This window comes from Lycium barbarum, chromosome 4 (genome assembly GCF_019175385.1).
Source record: "Lycium barbarum isolate Lr01 chromosome 4, ASM1917538v2, whole genome shotgun sequence".
Classification (NCBI taxonomy): domain Eukaryota; kingdom Viridiplantae; phylum Streptophyta; class Magnoliopsida; order Solanales; family Solanaceae; genus Lycium; species Lycium barbarum.
The window spans coordinates 132,806,276-132,826,673 of NC_083340.1; the positions used below are offsets into that span (position 1 = coordinate 132,806,276).

The following is a 20,398-nucleotide window of genomic DNA, read 5'->3' on the forward strand; positions in this document are numbered from 1 at the left end:
ATTCAAGTAGGATTAGAAAGGGGTAGATTTTACCGTTTAGGATCATCGCTCTGAACATTAAGTACTTATTTTCACCCTATAGAGTGCATCATTCATATAATAACACTTTAAAACTTTGTTAGTCACAAGTTATCCTTTTTTTTTCTTCAAAGCTACTTTCTCAAATTTTTGAACTTTAACTAATTAACCTAAGTCTGGCCGGACAACCGTAGTTAACGGATTCTAAAGGATGCCTAACCCCTTCCCTTTAGGATAATATAGAACCCTTACCTAGAATCATACTGATTAAGTAAGCTATTAACGGAGGTTTAGTTAGCTTTACCTTAGTTAATAATTAGGTGTCCTAATTCACCATAAAATTAATTAGGTGGCGACTCCTTAAAACAAAGCAACATAGGAATCTCCAATATGTTGTACTCCGATTCAACCCGGTTAAAATGGGGTATAACAGCTTGGCGACTCCACTGGGGAATTCTAGGTTCTAACCATAACAAACTTAGGTTAATAATTAATTTGTTGGATGTTTGGTTGTTTTCTTTATGTTTGCTTTTATTATTGCCTTGTTTGTCTCCTTTATGTTCTTTTAAATGATTGCTTTATTATGTGAAATTTTCTATATAATAATATGTTACTGCTTTCCTTAAATTGGCATTCCGTTCATATTTCCTCCACTTCTGGAAAAGTCACACTATCACACGTACACGCGAGGTGTGTTTTGCGCACCCGCAAATTTTCTTCGTAGAATCCAAATTTTAGGAGAGTTGGCGTATGCGCGGGTTGCCCGAGTAACGGGGACCGCGTAGCCTTCTCACTCGAGTAGTCCGCTCGGGAACCCTGTGTCTAGAAAGCCAAATCTTAGAAAACCTTAAGATAGAGCTTTGCCACCAATTTTATTAAGTCATACATGCATAATCCTTAGGTGGGTCGGTCCTTGGTATCGACTCCACAATTAGGAAACTTACCAAATTGTCGACGGGTTTCATAACCCAACGACCGAACAAGCATATCGTGTGTAACGTGATAATGATAGAAAGATCCAAGCCTATCCACGACATGTCGAGTTTGGGAATCATTTCGTTTTGTAGGATGGTTTTTCACAACCCCTTTCAAAGTTGAACTTATTTTTGCCAGATCTGTTAGTTTATGCATCCTATACTTTGCAGTGGCATATGATGTTGATCTTATTTATCAATAAGTAGCATAAGTTATTTATGATTCACTCATGCTTTGATCTTATAAGTGACTTTGTTGAATATTGGTTTGTAGGTAAGTAGTTCAATTATAATTCCTGGTCAAATGCACTGTAGGTTAACTGATAGTTTTGTTTCAAGCTCCCCCACCTGAGAGTATTTCTGTGTTTAATTTTCTTGCCAAAATCCTTTGTTGAATGTTAAGGTCTTATGAAATGCTGGACACCTAGTTGTGATGTGAGATTCTAAAGACCTGCATTTTGAAGCTAGCTTGGCAGGTTGAAATTAATTAATGTTTTCATGACTATCCCCCTAAGAATTGAGATACCTAACTGCCCATATATGTTTAAATCAGTGATAAATTGCCTAAATTGCCTGCATTGATTCTCTTTGAATATACTTCCCTTTCTCTCTTTCATAGTTAGGCATGAGAAAGCTCGGTTACGCTTCAGTTTCTCCATCTGTTAACAAGTTATCCGGGTTTCTTAATCTGTTAAGCTTGTTTCAAAATAGTTGAAGTATTGATCTCAAACCATTTTGAGGGCAAGCATAGATCCTTAGGCCATAAAGTCACTATATGTTAGTTCAAAACTTGGAAATATGCCCATGTGCACCTAATCTAAGCCTCTGTCTTTCTTCTTCCCTTTAGTGTGTATGCTAAATAATAAGGATGTTCTGTTTGGACTAACTTCTTGACTAAAATGACCCTAGTTTAGTTGCTAGCATTCTGTGACATTTATGGGACCATTTTGAATTCAATACCTTCTACCCCTATCCCTTAATAGTCTCTAGCATTCTGCGACATTTATGGGGCTATTTTGAATTCTGAGGTTAAAGTCCTGCTGGTATAAATAAACAAGAGTTATGCTTTAGCTTCTAAACCAGTCAAGTAGCCCCTTTTCTTGCACAATCTCATGATTCCTTATTTCTACCTTGGGCATGTATGATCTGTCTTAATTTGTTTTTCCTCTGCCTAACTGCTTACACATTATAAAGAGGGGAGAAAATAAAGACAAACCTCAGGATCAGTTTAAGATAGAAAGGACAGATTGGTCTGAGGTGTGCTTGTATACATGATTAAGTCAAAATGAATAGGATTTTGTTTGATGAATGCTTGTGCCTTTGCCCAGAATGCATCCTGCTGATTTGAAATGCTAAACTTGAGACAAACTGGTGAAATCAATCCATCATTGTTTTGCTCTACTGTTGCATTTTTGTTGCCTTCTGGACAATACCATTGCTGCACAATTGAGTTATTGCTATACTTGATGAACTTGTTGCTTAACTGGAATCTGAGTGAAAATGGTGGTTGTTATGCTCAAATGCTCTTAAAGTCTGCTCCATCCCAATACCCTTGATCACTATTTGATAAACTACTGGCTGATTATGAAAATTGCTGCTAAGAATTCTGTTGCTATTCAGAATTGCTATTGTGTTATATCTGAGAGCATAAATGAAAGTCGAGGAACACTTATGGGATTGGTTAAGCCTTTTTCGATAGCCTGCCATGCTTGGGGTTCTAGAAACCTTTTGATCTTGCGCGACATCGAAAATATGAAGGTAGTAACCCCCTAAGTTTCCTTATTCTTAGCCTTTGCACACATAGCATTGACAAATATCTCAAGGTAGTCCAACACTGTGTTATGAATAAGTGTGATTACAGTTTCCTCTTTGATTCATTAATAAAGGAAAAGGTAAAGGAAGGTGAATGTGATTTCAGTCTTCCTTAGAGAAAAAACAGAAGGGATTTGAATTTGAGCCTTGCATGATCATGTTCCTACTTAATGAGTCATATTTATCTCTTTTCCTGTACTTGATTGCTTGTGTGTTGTTAAGGAAAATGAGGCAGTTCATATGTTAATAAGGAATGAAAGTTTTAAAGAATAAGTTACCCTGGTTTGCTTCTGTTTGAGCTGAGTTGCATGACCTTAAAGCCTGTCCCTTGCTATTCTGCCGTAGAATTATAGTCAGTCTCACTCTCTTCTAACTAAAGATAACAACTAAGTATGGACCTAGGGGGCTAATTAGTTACTTAATTTTGGTTAGGATTCCCATTTAAAATATAACAAGTTAGATAGGATTGGTATTTGATTCTTTATCTTGTGATCGGTCCTATAATGGTTTAAGGTAGAGTCAATCTTGAATTACATATCTGTCTATGTTTTAACCTCAGGAATAGTTATTTGAACATGGCTTTAGCAGGTCTGCTATTATGAGTTGGTTCCTCTTCATATATTGTTTGTATACAAGTATTCTTTCCTGTGCTATTAGGTGCTGCTTTAGGCTTCAAAGGTTTAAAATATTCTGTGAAGTGTATCTGGAAATCTTGCCATCCTAATATGCATATGTGTGATTCTAAACTCACATAGTGAAATTCTGTTCTGTTGTTTTGAGAGGTGGTTGTTCTGAAGAGATATATGTTGACTGTGTTTGACAGCCTACTGTTGGATTGTTGGTTTTCAGTAGATAATTTTGATTCTGCTTAATTAAAATATTTTCCCGGATAGTTAATGAAGCAGTTATTTCCTGAAGTTGAAGGTTCTCTTCTTTCCAAGCAACTACAGTTGAGCATAAAACTCTTTTCCCTCGATTGGAATCAGTCTCCTTTTAAACCTCTGAACGGAACATAGGCCAAACTAAATATGTTGTAAACAGTGGGGCTATCTTCTTAGTTCAGTATTCTTCATGACTAACTCTTCCTGTTAGTTCCCAAGTGCAAAGTGTTAATACAGTACAGGTGTTCAATTCGAGTTTCTTCCTATTGCTTAATCAATTACTCTAAAGAGATAAAGAATGAGGTCCTCAGTTTTAGATGAATAAGTTCACCTTCCTTGCCTTGTTTATCCTAGAAAGTGACAATAGATACATCAAGATATGTGTTTGTTGTGTGTTTTCTGTCAATAGCTGAAGTGTTAAGTTTAGTCGTTATTCCCTTGAAGGCATCCCTCTCTTGTCTAAACAAGTTCCCAGGAAATTTTTTCAAACTTTACTGTGATTAAGCTTATTTATCCATGGGCTGTAAATGGTTTGATTTATTATCATTGCTAATTGTATTGGTTGGACAGTTGAAATTTGACCTCTGAAAACAGTAGAGGCTTCAAGGTTTATTAAACACCATCCTGTTTTGGGAAGTAGTGGATTTTGTCTTGTATGATTTCCTATCAAATGTTCTAAGTGGTGTTTCCCCTTGTTGGTAATTACATCAGAGTTTTGGTTAAATGATTTTAAAAGGGGAGTCAAAAGCAGTCTTTCTAATAGGACATATCTAAAAATATTCAATTTTTTAAAGTATTTGTAGAGATTGGTTATGTCCCTCTTTTATGATTCAACCTGTCTTTAAGTCATTTCCTGATGAGCTTAAGAAGTAGGAGGACTAATGGCACTTGTGTAAGGCTGCCACCTTTCCCAAACCTTTTTTATGCCAATGATTGAAGTCACTTGTTTATTTTTCGAAAAGAACCAATCACTATTGTTGTGCAAAGGAAGTTCTGCATTCAACTTTTCAAAACAACTGCAGTTTGATATATAAGGCTTTTTTTTGGTGGCATGAATGGTTTCAAAGGATTGTGGTTTAGTGATTCACCCTGAGTTAAGTAGGATCAGTATGTTTGGTACACTGTGTTAACTTGTCATTATATAGGTTGACTGTGTGAATAGAACTGTAAGGTCAAAGCAAGGTTTGGGTGCGGTTTAGCCTCCTCCGATAGCCTGCCAAGCCTAAGGTTCTAGAGAACTTTTGATCTTGTGCGGCATCGAAAATACGGATGGTGGTAACCCCCCACCCTCAGCTGTCTTGTCTTTCAAGTTTACTGCTTAATATTGATGTTGGATGGCCAGTCTCTAAATACATTTTAGTGCACCTTATGTTCAGACTTTAGAGGAAATCCCTACTTTCTGGTAATCACATCATAAATTGGCTATTAAGTTCTTGTAACAATAAAACTCCCAGATGTCTATGCTCTAAAGAATTTATCCTTGCCCTCTCCTAGTTCACAACTTCTGGAGAATTTTGGACTGTATTATGAACTATTTTGATGACTTTGAACTTGATTCTTTGGTCACCATAACTATTTCCCAAGTTTAAACAAGGTTGTGACAATTAGTGAAGTTCTCATTTGATTTATCTCATAAAAAAAAAAAAGAATCCTTTTACCTCTTGATACTCTCCTTCTTCTTCTTTGCATGACTTGAGAGGATATCTCAAAACTCAAATGAATCTTGTATCCCTTGAGGCAACTCCTGCTGCCATGGTTCTCTGAGAAATAGGTAAGGCAGATAAATGCCAATACACCTTTGAGTTGAGGCTGCTGTTTGTTGCTGTTTTCTCTCAGAATCTGATGATGTTTCTTTTTAAGATATATTTTGCTACTGAATTTGAGCTAGATGTTGTAGTCTGATGCATCATCGCCAAGGTATAAGTGTTGCATCTGATCTATTTTCAGGCAGGCAGATGATGCACTCTTGAGTTAAATTCTACTGCATGTTTTGATATCCCTACTGTTGCATGGGACTTTGTCTTTTGAGCTGTCTTATTGCTGCTGAACCACTCATCTTGGCTTAAGTTATTACTTTATTTTAAGGGTTGTTTGCTATTACATGTTGGCTACATTTGGGGAAGTTAAGGTTGGTCCTGAGATTGGTTTGCTACTGTTGTATTTTGATCCAGTGGTTGCTGCACTAAGAAGGATTTCCCCTGCTATTGGTGGATGTATTGGCAATGAGTCTACTATAATTAGGGCAAAGTTGTCGCTGCTTTTGAGATGCCGCACTTTGGGACTTTTAGATGATGTTGCATCATAGGCGTATTTTATTTTAGTTAAACTAGTACTGCTACTTTTTTGCTGGTTGCTGCAACATATGGCTTTAAGATACTGGTGCCACATTGGGTCAACTAATGATTGTTTCTTTGCTGAAAATTGCTACACTTGATGAAAGCAAAGAAGTTGCTGCTGCTATGTTCTTTAAAAAAGCAGATTTCTACACTTAATGGGGTGGGGTGGTGTTTATTCTGGTTAAGTTTTAAGTTGAAGATAAATGTGGGGTTGTTTGAAATCTTGTTTGGTGTAATGGGTCCCAAAAAAGATTCAATGTTTTTATGTGTTGATTGGTTTAGATTGATATTGGCATGGGATTCTTGAAATTGCTGTGCTCAAAAGTTTCAGTTTTTATGCTGCAAAATATGCTCAGAAATTCTTCATTCATGTCTGGGATATTCATTTGACGTCACATAATAGCCCATATTATCGATGGTGAAATAAAATACTCAGAACAATTTAGTAGTTGAAGGACTAAGATATCAGTAGCCACATGAAGATGAATTATAGTTATGTCATGTTTAAACATGTTAGTGCGTACGCTTGCTATCATGTCACAGTAGATCGGCAACAATACTCCATGCATACTAATAGAAAGAACTGGAAACAGAATCGAAAGAGGACTTTGGTATTAAAGATGAGCAAGCACATGCAAACAAATATTCCTTGTTTTCAGCAACTTTTCAAAACAAATCGAGTTCAGACAAAGTTTAACAGTTCCTCAAACGCTATCTGTCTAGAATCAATTAATTTTTGCCGCATACAAGGAGGCTAGAAAATCACTATAACCAATCTACCTCCATGCAGACGTGAAGAAAAGGAAAGGTGCAACGATCATTTCAGGAAAAACCAATAGTATGACGGCCTTGGAAAAGTTATTAGTTATCAATAGCCTCTCGAAAGTCATTCACTAAGAATCAACCCGCCAAATCGTTTGAGGCATTTCGACCATTGCCCCGTCTCCAATAAGCAAGAATAATCGAGCTAGCCATTTGATAGCGACTAATTCTAGATATTCCAATTCTTCCAATCCTTTATCTTGGATTTGGAAACATACGTAAGATCTATTTAACTGAAATGATTACTGATCAGCCGCCAACATGATCAAGTGCGAAAGCTCTTAGCTAAGTCTTAGGATTGTCTTTACATTATGTGTTTTGGCTTATTGTTTCATCAATGTACTCGCTTTGCTATTTCAATGAAACTTGGCCTTTTATTCTCAAACTCAAGTGTCTTAATTAAATGGCTTGGATCACTCTATCATAATCTCGAATATTTGGCGTTAGGCTTACCTCTGGCATAAAGAGGTCCCTGCATATTAGGACGTACTATTAATGTTTGCCTTGTAAACTTTGTAAGTCATTTGCTGGCTTACTTGCTAAGTGATTTACTGGAATTTATTTGTGCTATGCTCGCTCTTGAATTTGCTTGCGATTACTGGATGCTAAGAGAATTATTTGAACTTATTCTCTACTTGTTTAGTTTTAATTCTTTAGAGATTGCCTAGCATTGAACATTGGTTTGGCTGCGAATCTGCATTAAGGACGAAATACAATGGCAAAAAGATTTGAATCATTCAACATCGGTGTGGGATTGGTGCAAGCGCAAAATGAGGATAGCGAGAAGAATGTGGTACAAAGAAGCGTGTTGGTCAATTTGGAAAATACCTTTGGCCTTCTTCCTAGCACAAGTTCAGCTTCCAGCTCAACCCAAAACATTTCCTTCACTATTTCTCCTCACCCAGCTCCTACATATATACCGCCAAGATACTCTATTAAACCAGAAGCTTTGCAAGTCACGTTGATGCCTAATGTCCAAAAGCCTGCACTTGCAGCACCCTTCACAGAAAACCAGCAAAATCAGCTAGCGGTATGCCCATACAAGAGATTGAGAAATGAAACGAATGCAATCAATTGGGATGACTCGGATAGAGAGCTCCACAATTTAAGGAGAATTGTCGAAGAAGAGATGCGGGCAAGAAATGTCCAAAGCTTAAGATATGAAAGCTTGTGCATGCTTCCAAATGTTGAGTTGCCGCCAGGATTCAAAGTGCCAAAATTCAACACCTTCAATGGCAGAGGAAATCCTGTTACGCACTTGAAGGACTATTGTAGCAGATTAATGGGAATTGGACAAGATGAAGCCATACGAATGAAATTGTTCATTCAGAGCCTATCAGGGTTAGCATTAGATTGGTACACAGAACAAGACTTTCGCAAATGGTACACATGGGAGGACATGACCCGCGACTTTGTAGAACATTTCAAATTTAACATCGGGGTTAGTCCAAATCTTTATGATATGCTTGAGGTAGAAAGAATGCCACATGAGTCTTTTCAGGAATACGCCATCCGATGGAGATTGGAAGCTTCAAAAATACGCCCTTCATTGCCCGAGAATGAGTTGATTGCAACTTTCATCCAAATGCAAAAGGGCATATATTATGAAAAGTTGTTATGTGCACGGTTACGTGACTTTTCTGATCTAATTCAAGTTGGAAAGCAAGTAGAAGCGGGCGTTCGAACAGGAAGAATTGTTGACACTTCATCGGTACAAGCAACTTTTCAAGCTGAGACATTCAACAACTTGCAAGGCAAAAAGAGAAAAACCGACTCAGCTGTCAGGTCTACATATCAGCCGCAATCACGACAGAACCATCAAGTTTCGCGTGATCATATACCTCTTCACCAAAAAGGCTTTCAATATCAACCCGATCAAGCGCAGTCTAGCTTACGACAATCAGAGCACGTAAAATTACGCACTTTTACTCCTCTTGAAGAGTCATTAACCAGCATATTTGAGAGAATGAAAACCAAGGGACTCTTGAAGCCAAAGAAAGGATGAATCCCTAAAAGCCTACCGCCAGATTTTGATTGGTCCAAGAGTTGTGCTTACCACTCTAATATTCCAGGTCATGACACAGAAAATTGCCCGGCATTTAAGCATAAGATCCAGAACATGATTGAAAAGGATAAGATAAGCGTACAACAAAATATATTATGCGACAATGAGGGCCCTCTAGTTGCAAATGCAATTATTGTTACCGGTGATCCATCAAAATTGGCACCGAGACATTTGAAAAGGAAGCGTGGAACTAAGTAAGATGATTGAAAGGATCCATCGTCACTAGCATTCTCCGCCCACTTGCCTCATGATCAGCTTTCCTTCTTGTAATTTTTGCTAAAGCTTAGTATGAACTACTTTTGACCTGATTCCTTCGGGATAAGTAGGCAGTCCATTCTTGGACACGGTCTTAATATAGTGGAAAATTCCATTTTTTCCACGAAGCAACACTGGGGCAGCTTTGCAAATGGCCTATCATTATTCGACAAAAGCATGAATCAAAATCTCGAGCAATGTATTAGCGTCACCAGATTGTTGCAATGACATCACCTCAAGAAATGCAGATTCAACGCCAAAGCTTTGGTGTTCAATGCAAGGCAACCATTTTATTTTACACTAACAAATCTTCTTTGAGTAACGCAGGGGCATATTTTAGCTATTTTTGAAGGATATCGCACAATATCAAGTCGGCAATTGCAAGATTCAGATAGAGCAAAGGGAAAAGTCAACTTAATACTAATTAAATTTGAAACTTACAAATTTCTTTGAGTGCAGGAACTTTTTTAGATGCAAATTTTGGCAGGGTAGAAGTTCCCCAAATCTTTGGCATTACATCATGAATATTTGCTGCTGCAAATTACGCACTACGTCAAACTCGTCTCACCGCATACAAATAAAGCATCGCAAAAGCTCCTCGCTCCACACTAATTTTAGTAATCATAAATCAAGCACTGCATTTAGGCTAGTCCGCCTTTAATAGGACATTTTTAGGCCCGTCCGCCTTTAATAGGACATCTTAGGCTCGTCCGCCTTTAATAGGACATTTTAGGCTCGTCCGCCTTTAATAGGACATTTTGGGCTGTGCACCGCCCCTTTGAAATTTTAGCATTAGACCGAGCACCGTCTTCTATCTCAATTTTATTCTGCTTTGTAATTTGAACTACGCTTGACCTGATTCCCTTAGTGGGATACATAGGCAGCCTACGTCAGGCTCGGTCTCGTCATTCGCAAAAGCAACATCCTCCTATACCATAAACTGGGACAAATTTTAAGGGCATCACCGCAAAAGCTCAATATCCTCCTATACCAGAAACTGGGACAGTTTTAAGGGGCATCATCGCAAAGCGACACCCTCTTATGCGAGTAACTGGGACAATTTTTTAGGGCATTATCGCAAGCGACATCGAGAAACATGAAAGAGAATATGGCCAACAGAGTCATCAGGTAAAAAGAAGACTTGGGAGAAAGGACGCTCGCTTTGTTTCACGGTTCCTAAGTTGCGAAAGCCAAAATATATAATGTTCGCAGCCTTGCAAGGATTGCACGTCGAACGGTTTGATCTTTCTTATAACAATTATGCCTCTCGAGTATCAATAATTTGCGAGATTCGCAACAAATTAATGCTTGAGTCTTGCAAATGATTTTTCAAACGTGTCGATGCACAAACATTTCCTATTGCTTTCAAATGCCTTGCATAAATGCTTTCAAATACAATGCGCATGCACTATTGCTTTAAATGCCCCGCACTGCACTACTGTTTTCAAAATGCCCTGCACTGCAAAAGCAACCGCACCTGCATTACATTATTACTTTCAAATGCCCTGCAAAGGCACATCATCATTGTTCGCAAAAGCACCGCATTTAGGCCCGTCCGCCTTTAATAGGACATTTAGGCTCGTCTGCCTTTAATAGGACTTTAGGCTCGTCCGCCTTTAATAGGACACTTTAGGCTTGTTCGCCTTTAATTGAACATTTTAGGCTCGTCCGCCTTTAATAGGACATTTTAGGCTCGTCCGCCTTTAATAGGACATTTTAGGCCCGTCCGCCTTTAATAGGACATTTAGGCCCGTCCGCCTTTAACAGGACATTTAGGCTTGTCCGCCTTTAATAGGACATTTAGGCTTGTCCGCCTTTAATTGGACATTTGGGCTTGTCCGCCTTTAATATGACATTAGGCTTGTCCGCCTTTAATTGGACGTTTTAGGCTAGTCCGCCTTTAATAGGACATTTTAAGCTCGTTCGCCTTTATATATTGCCTGGGCCATGCACCGCCCTTTTAAATTTCTGCATAAGGCTGTGCACCGCCTTTCATATGATGCATGGGCTGCGCACCGCCCTTTGCATCGCTTTCATATAATACATGGGCCATGCACCGCCCTTTTTAAATTTCTGCATAAGGCTGTGCACCGCCTTTCATATGATGCATGGGCTGCGCACCGCCCTTTGCATCGCTTTCATATTGTCTGGGCCATGCACCGCCCTTTTAAATTTCTGCATAAGGCCATGCACCGCCTTTCATATGATGCATGGGCTGCGCACCGCCCTTTCTATCGCTTTCATATTGCCTGGGCCATGCACCGCCCTTTTAAATTTCTGCATAAGGCCATGCACCGCCTTTCATATGATGCATGAGCTGCGCACCGCTCTTCGCATCGCTTTCATATATTTACTGGGCCATGCACCGCCCTTTTAAATTTCTGCATAAGGCCATGCACCGCCTTTCATATGATACATGGGCTGCGCACGCCCTTCGCATCGCTTTCATATATTGCCTGGGCCATGCACCGCCCTTTTTAAATTTCTGCATAAGGCTGTGCACCGCCTTTCATATGATGCATGGGCTGCGCACCGCCCTTTGCATCGCTTTCATATATTGCCTGGGCCATGCACCGCCCTTTTGAATTTCTGCATAAGGCTGTGCACCGCCTTTCATATGATGCATGGGCTGCGCACCGCCCTTTGCATCTCTTTCATATATTTCCTGGGTCATGCACCGCCCTTTTAAATTTCTGCATAAGGCTGTGCACCGCCTTTCACATGATGCATGGGCTGCGCACCGCCCTTTGCATCGTTTCCATATATTGCCTGGGCCATGCACCGCCCTTTTAAATTTCTGCATAAGGATGTGCACCGCCTTTCATATGATACATGGGCTGCGCACCGCCCTTTCCATCGCTTTCATATATTGTCTGGGCCATGCACCGCCCTTTTAAATTCCTGCATAAGGTTGTGCACCGCCTTTCACATGATGCATGGGCTGCGCACCGATCTTTGCATCGTTTCCATATGTTGCCTGGGCCATGCACCGCAGTTTTAAATTTCTGCATAAGGCTGTGCACCGCCTTTCATATGATGCATGGGCCGCGCATCGCCCTTTGCATCGCTTTCATATATTACTTGGGCCATGCACCGCCTTTTAAAATTTTCGCATAAGGCTGCGCACCGCCTTTCATATGATGCATGGGCCGCGCACCTCCCTTTGCATCGCTTTCATATATTACTTGGGCCATGCACCGCCCTTTAAAATTTTCGCATAAGGCTGCGCACCGCCTTTCATATGATGCATGGGCCGCGCACCGCCCTTTGCATCGCTTTCATATATTACCTGGGCCATGCACCGCTCTTTAAAATTTTCGCATAAGGCTGCGCACCGCCCTTTGCATCGCTTTCATATATTGCTTGGGCCATGCACCGCCCTTTAAAATTTTCGCATAAGGTTGCGCACCACCGCCTTTCATGTTGCATGGGCTGCGCACCGCCCTTTGTAGTTTCTGCATAAGGCTGCGCATCGCCCTTTGAAAAATTTCTGCATAAGACATCGCACCGCACCTGCCCTGTCTTATTATTATTTTCAAATGCCCTGCGTGCGCTCGCAGCCGCATTTCACCGCACTTGCATCACTTTACTTCAATATTTATTTGTTACTGACTATTTTTATCTAATTTAAAGTTTCGCAGGAGCTTTAGCGCAACGTGGAACTATTTCTTCGGCAGCGAACTGGGGCAATACGTCGGGAAGGATAAGCAAACTTCCGACAAGGGTCAATGATCTACCTCGAACACTCGGTTCCAATTCCAAATATCCCGCCCGCATTCCAGCCCACTCAATTTTCAGAGTTCTATCACAATACCCAGTGTCATCATAACTCGACACTAGGACAATATTTTGCAAAGATGCGCACCAATCGTAATTTGCCAGTCATAAGTGTCGTAGACATCCCAGAACTACACTCGACCTGATTCTCGTGCAGCCCGAGATATGTAGGCAACTCAGAGACCGGAGTTCGGTCATAATCCTTTCAAGTTTCCCTTAGCCGGGACAAAATAGGCTACTAAGTCAACGTCTTTGCCCGACAACTCTTTTCATCATTACCGGGCAAAGAGGGACAAGTTGTTGACACCCAATTTTGTCCCACCTTTCCTCCAAAATACCTATTTTTCGCTTCTAATATTTTGGCAACTTTAAAAAATAATTATCTGCATTTTTACTATAATTAGCTTTTATTAATACCGGCATTTCATTATCCTGTCATTTACTACCGTCATTACTACCATTATTATTATTATTATTATTTGTTACTATTTTTTATTATTATTACTAGTATTGTCATAATTATCATTTCAGCATTTTTTACCATCTTACGCACACGCATCGCATTTATCTTCGCATAATTAGATAACAGCATTTACTTACTGTTGAATTTCAAATATTATTGCACTGCTATTATGACGGCATATAATTTATTATCCGAGTATTAGTAATTTCACATTTTATATTACGTAATTTAAATTGGTCTTTTATTTAAATATAGTAGCCCAATCAACTCATAAATATTTTTTAGACCAGTCCATGTTTTATTACACTAGCCCATTCATTTAATACCCAGTCCAAAATAAACTGATCCAGCCCAATCCCCTCTTCAACAAAAGAAAAGAACCCCTAGGGTTCTTTCCCTTCCCATTTTTTTCTCCGCCGCACCTCCCCTCCCCATTTCCTTTCATCTCCCTTTCTCTCTCTCTCTCCATCACCCGCCCCCATCCTCGCCTGTCCCCCACTCCACTCTCGCTCCACTTTCTTCTGTCACCCCACTCCCGCTGTCCCCCCACGCGTCTGTCACCCCATTCCCTCTTTGTTCCCCGCTCTTCTCTCTCTCCCGCTCCTCCCTCTTTCTTCAACGCCAAAAGATCAAAAACCCTATAAATGGTGGTGAGTTGAAGGGGTAAAAGAGGTTTTTTGGAAGTCAAAAAAGAAACCCTCCCTGAAAAAGTAGTTCTTCAGCTTGGAATACTCCTGAAAACATCAGTCCCTAATCGCACGAATTCCCCTTTTGAATACTAGTTTTTTTCTAGATATTGACTCAAGCATTAAATCCTTTTTTCTGTCTTGCCCTTGTTATTCGTTTTGAATCCGAGCATCGCCAGCCCGGACTTGGTAGTCTTCGAGGTAGATCGGAGACTCGAAGCCTCACTTCGCTGCACCCGGAGAAGGTAATTCCCCTCCCTTTTTATCGTTTGCATTTTGCTCGGTTTCTGTAGTTATATGAAGTTAATGATGTATTGTATCGGCATATTTTTATGATTAAGTGCGTTTTGTGTTGTTGTTTGGTTCAGCCACTATGTGGTAAAGGTTAGACTAATTTCAGTTTTCGTTTACACATATCGTTCAAGTTCCAGACCTATGTTACCTTATCAAAAAAAATTAATTAGCTTGATTGAGTTTTACGGGTTCAAATGCTAGTTCCTTTCCCACCACGCTTGAAATGAAAAGATTAGTTGTCCTTTTAATTTATTAGTATGAACATTCAAAAACAATTGTTTGGTTCTGTTTTAGTCCCATTTGAATCAAGTTCGAAGCTTTTGAACGCTTGTCCTCAAGTTCGAAGTTGTACTAGCATATAAGTTATTCAAGCCGTCGTGTTATGGTGGTTCCTCATTCCTGTGAAATTGCCATTATTTCCCAGTATTTTAGTTCCTCTAAGTTAAAAGTCTACCTGGGCTGCTGGTTATTTTTAACTTGTTGTTCATCTTGATTATTGAAACACTTAGTCTGAAACTGTTTTTAGAAAGCTCAGAGATAGATAGATTGTTTGATTGTGTTTTGCTTGGTAAATTAATTTTATCTACTCTTTAAATTCAGTAGGGTATTAACTGAGTCTAGAAACTGGTTCAAATATTCCAAGAGGATTAGTTTATAAACGTTAGGGTGATCTTGAATAAACTCTTAAATTTAGAAGTTATTACTTGTAGAACTCATTGGCGGATTTGTAGAAATCCTTAAAGTTGTGTTCTTCTTAGTTTGGTTTGAGTGGTTCTTATCCTCAACCTTTGTGTCTAACCTCAAATGTGCTAGAATTAGAATCTTAAATGATGAATAAGATCCAAAAAAAAAAAATTGTTTATGCCTACATCATAGCCATATCTGTTAATTCTCGTAATCAAAGAATAGTGTGTGTACTCTTAGTTGCTATGTGGAAGAGGTTTTGAATTCCAAAAAATAATCAAAATGAAGAATGTATGTTTAAATTATTATATATTCTTTGCAAAACACAACTTTATGTGAAGATCATTTGCTAATTGTTATTTCTCTCATTTTTTTTCTACATGTACACATCGGAGCAAACGGAGTCTTAATTCGGGACTTTATCAAAACAAAGTCTCAAGATGAGACTCGGCACATCCCTCCATGTAGTCATCTCGTGTCGCGACTCTTAAATCACCTCGAGCAGGCGAAACTCGTTAGAGATCTCCTGCAACATTTTATCTTTTTTTCTTATCATTCATTTCCTCTCATCCATCTTTATGATTGCTAATTTGTCTGTGTTTTGGACTGTGTGCGGTTTAGAATTAGGTGTAGAATCTATGATTCAAGTAGGATTAGAAAGGGGTAGATTTTACCGTTTAGGATCATCGCTCTGAACATTAAGTACTTATTTTCACCCTATAGAGTGCATCATTCATATAATAACACTTTAAAACTTTGTTAGTCACAAGTTATCCTTTTTTTTTCTTCAAAGCTACTTTCTCAAATTTTTGAACTTTAACTAATTAACCTAAGTCTGGCCGGACAACCGTAGTTAACGGATTCTAAAGGATGCCTAACCCCTTCCCTTTAGGATAATATAGAACCCTTACCTAGAATCATACTGATTAAGTAAGCTATTAACGGAGGTTTAGTTAGCTTTACCTTAGTTAATAATTAGGTGTCCTAATTCACCATAAAATTAATTAGGTGGCGACTCCTTAAAACAAAGCAACATAGGAATCTCCGATATGTTGTACTCCGATTCAACCCGGTTAAAATGGGGTATTACAATATATACCATGTTGGATCGTAAGTGACTGAGCTCTTTTTTGAAGGAATGAATCAGTCCTATTGTGAATATGATAATGAATCGGTCCTTTTGTGAATATGATACATCATTTGGGCAGTAATCCATGATACACTGTTAACATAAGATATAGAATATATACCATGTGGGTATCATAGAGGATTGAGTTGTGTTTTTCTTGAAAGAATGAAACAGTTCTCTATGATACCTTGTCAGTATATAAGATATGATAGATACCACATGGGTATTGTAGAGGACTGAGGGGTATTTTTCTTAAAGAAATGAATCAGTCTTCAAGGATACCCTATCAATATATAATATATATTGTGTGAGCATCATAGATGACTGAGTAATATTGGAATGAATCTGTCGATTATGGTACCCTGTCAATATATGATATATCAGACTGGTATCATAGAGGGCTGCGTGTTTTTCTTGAAGGAATGAATCGCCAGTCCTCTGTGATACCCTGTTCATAGATAATATACCCTGTGGGTACCATAGAGGACTGAGTAGTATTTTTTGAAGGAATGATTTAATCTTCTATGTTACTTTGTCAGTGTATGATATATACTATGTGGATATCATAAAGGACTGAGTATCTTTTTAAGGAATGACCTAACAGTCCTCTATGATACCTTGTCAGTATATGATATACCATGTGGATATCATAGAGGACGGAGTAGCATTTTTTGAAGGAATGATCCAATCTTCTATGACACCTCTATCAGTATATAATATATACCATGTGGCTATCATAGTATACCGCAACAGTATACTTCAACTGTTATTGATTTGGTATACTATATACTAGAATATTTTTTTTTTTGAGATATAGACAGAAATAAAAAGGATAAAAAGATGTACTATATTAGTTATCTTTTTTAGATAGAAAAAAGAGAAAAAACTTAAAAAAAAAACGAAAATAAAAGAGCCAAATGGTGTGTAGAATTAAACTATGAAAAAAAAAATTGAATAAATAATAAATAAAATTAGAAGCGGAGAAAAAAGAAAAAAAAAGGAAATTTAAACATATATTTTCTAATAATTTAGATTTTAATAAATAAGCTAGTGATTTCAGTATTTTTCTTAATTACTTCTTGTTGTAGTCTAATTATTTAATTTTTTTATATTTTTATTAGTCTAAAAATAATTAACTACTATATTTATTTTTATCTTTAAAAGTAAAATTAAAAGACAAAAAAGAATGGATAAAATTAACAAAAAGTTAAAGTAACCAAAAGAAGAACAAGAAATTAAAACAAAAAAGGGACAAGAACCAAAGTACAATGTCAAGAAAAAACAACAAAGTACTGCAACAATGACATCATGATGATGTCAGCCCAAAAAAGAGAACAGAAAATGGGGCACAAAGGTAAATATTTTGAGTGGCATCAAAGTAAAGAGTACAAGTATGTTTATAGTGTGCTTCAGTGGGCGTATGTGTGCTTTTTTCTAAAATAAACATATTTAGGCTTCAACACTAATTCAATTCTTCAATTTTATTTTTTAATCATTAAAATACTCTTGAATTAATAATATTGTCTTGCTTACACATATTTATCACTTAACCATGATTGAATGTATGTACTTTCACTTTAATTTGCTAAAATTAAATTTTTTTATTTGATGTAACTATCAGGTGTAGATAAATGTTTACACATAAATATTATCATACTTTTAAGATCATGAATTTCAAAAATACTTTTAGCATGCACAAAAATATTACTTTATTTCTTAAATTTCACAAACATCACCATATATAAGCTAAAACAAAGGGAGTGCTTAAACATTACCACATGTGGGGGAATATTGGAAACTCTTTCTCAATGAAGTATTTGTTAGTACAACACAAGAAATAAGATGTTTTTTAAAAGACTCACCAATGAGAGTTGTGATTGGATGTATAGGATCCTTTTGTTCGAATTTTTAACCAAAATGGTGTCCTTTGAGGGACAAATCCAACAAAGGGGTTTGTCAGAATTTTCATAACCAAAATAGTGAAAACGCCCCTGGGTGGAGCACCTTTAGTGTAAAACTTTAGAGAAAGGTTCATCACCCCTAAAGCACCGTTAGTGTAAATTTTTAAATTCAGTGAATCTGAAAAAGTAAATTTTTCTTCTTTGATGTGACAAGTGAGGCAGCTTTTCCAGACCTAAAGGCTCATACATCCTAAGGCACCTTCAGCAATCTTTTAAAAATGCCCTTGCCTGAGAGAGCCTTCTCATAAATGATAATATATCCCTTTCTTCCCCACCACTTTCTCTGCGCTCCCCTCTTCATTCACCATTGCAGTCAAGAGCCTTCTCCATAAATTTGTTTGATACACATTAAAAAAAAAAAAAAAAAAAGTCAAAACATTATTTGGAAGGTGAGGATCACTTCTATCCGAAAAATTTATGCATTAATCAACCATTCAAATTAGAAAATGCATCTTCAAGAGGTAACTTTTTACTTTTATTTTTTATTACCACATTTATTATTGTGTTTATTTGAACTAATATTGCTGATTTTATCTTATAGCATTTGAATGCAGCTGGACACACGCCACTAGATCATGCTATGATCACTACTTTGGTCTAAAGATGGCAACAAGAATCACACACATTCCATCTTCGGTCTGGGGAGGCCACATTACATTGCAGGTCGTGACTGTATTATATGGGCTGCTAGTTAATTGTTACTAGTGACAGAGATAGATTTTACCCTAGATCCTATAGAGTGATAGGTGTGTATGGTAGATCTTTTAAGCCGGGCACCGGTAGAGGTTGATTGAGAATTTCAGGGGCAGATTGCTAACGACATCCTTGGTTGGTCATATTACATCACCATCACTTCATCTGATTACTGATAATACTCTTGAAATTGTTGTTTAGCAGCGGGTGTGCTTGTACATATTGTGGACCATTGAGGGTATGCTTGTGGTTAACACATCAGGTAACAAGGTCAAGTTGATGTATCTATATTTGCTTGAGGACTTGTCCAAAGTTAATATGCTTGGGATGCAGCCACACTTGCGATACTTTACATGCATCTTTGTCGTGCATCGCAGAGAGGGATTAGAGTCATTGATGGTTTCTTACCTTTACTTCAGGTCAGTTACTTTAATTTGTTTGCTTAAATTAACGTGTTCTTTAATATTTTTGTTGTATTTTATATTATATAATAAAAGTATGGGTATATGAGGGAATTTTGCCTCTTAGGCTACAGAGGGATCCTGATCCGCAAGCTGCCGAGTGGCTAGTTCCTAACCTATCAGGACCACCGCGTGCTCATGTAAGGTTAATAGGCTATGCCACGATACAGAAACACCTCACCTAATATATTTATTTCGTGATCAACTAGATTTAATCTTAGAGCATCAGGTCTTTTTATACTTTTGAATGATAGTTTTACTTGTCATTTTTATTTTTTTTAAGTCTATCACTAAAACTAACTAAATTTACTTGATTATACTGTTTTCATGACATCCTACAGTCCTGGTGTTTTCAATTTATTATCATATTATTGTGTGAGTAGTTCTGGTGTTTGGCATGCTGTTGTACCTGTAATAGCTTGGGATGCGGTTAGTGTTACCAACAAGATAGGATATAACGCCAGTTTGGATTGATTCAGCACATTCCGGATAGAATACAATGGACCTCGAGATTTCTTTAAAAATCCATTGAACGATTCAGAATGATTGGTTGTTAAGATGCCCTATATTCTACCAAAATCACGATGAACCGTCCACTTTTCTAATGAAATTTTCATTATGTAATTATACGCCATAGCCTCATCATCTTTCAAACATTGCATGAATGCTTTGATTTACTTTCTTGGCGTTGGACAATGGCCTGCCACATCAATCCCTCGAGCTGCTTGTTAGAAAATTTAGAAAGTTAACCTTCACATGCCCAAGACATAGACGATGATATGCACTCGGTTCATGCAACTCAACCAAATAATCAAAACCTCTAAGTATTTCAGGAGCGCGATCGGATATGTACGTAATAGCTCTACGGCGAGCTGCCACATTAATTTCAAGGCACGAAAAAAAATCGTGACCACAATTCTTTGGTCTCCTTATAAAAAATTGCAAAGTATTTCCCCATTTGCATCCATAGTTACAACAATTCACATCTTTAAGTCATACTTCCCATTAATGTGAGTTCCATCAATGAAGATGACAAGTCTGTTTCTTTTAAAACCTTTTATACAAGGTTTAAATGTCTAGAATAAAT

At 37.9% G+C, this 20,398-nt stretch overlaps 1 long non-coding RNA gene across 1 annotated transcript; it reads left to right on the forward strand.

Moving 5' to 3' along the window:
- Positions 1-18,351: 18,351 nt before the first annotated feature.
- On the forward strand, positions 18,352-19,869 carry LOC132638614 (uncharacterized). The gene is made up of 3 exons (XR_009581825.1): positions 18,352-18,618; positions 18,699-19,269; positions 19,379-19,869. It is a non-coding gene; the product is annotated as an uncharacterized LOC132638614 (long non-coding RNA).
- Positions 19,870-20,398: the final 529 nt, after the last annotated feature.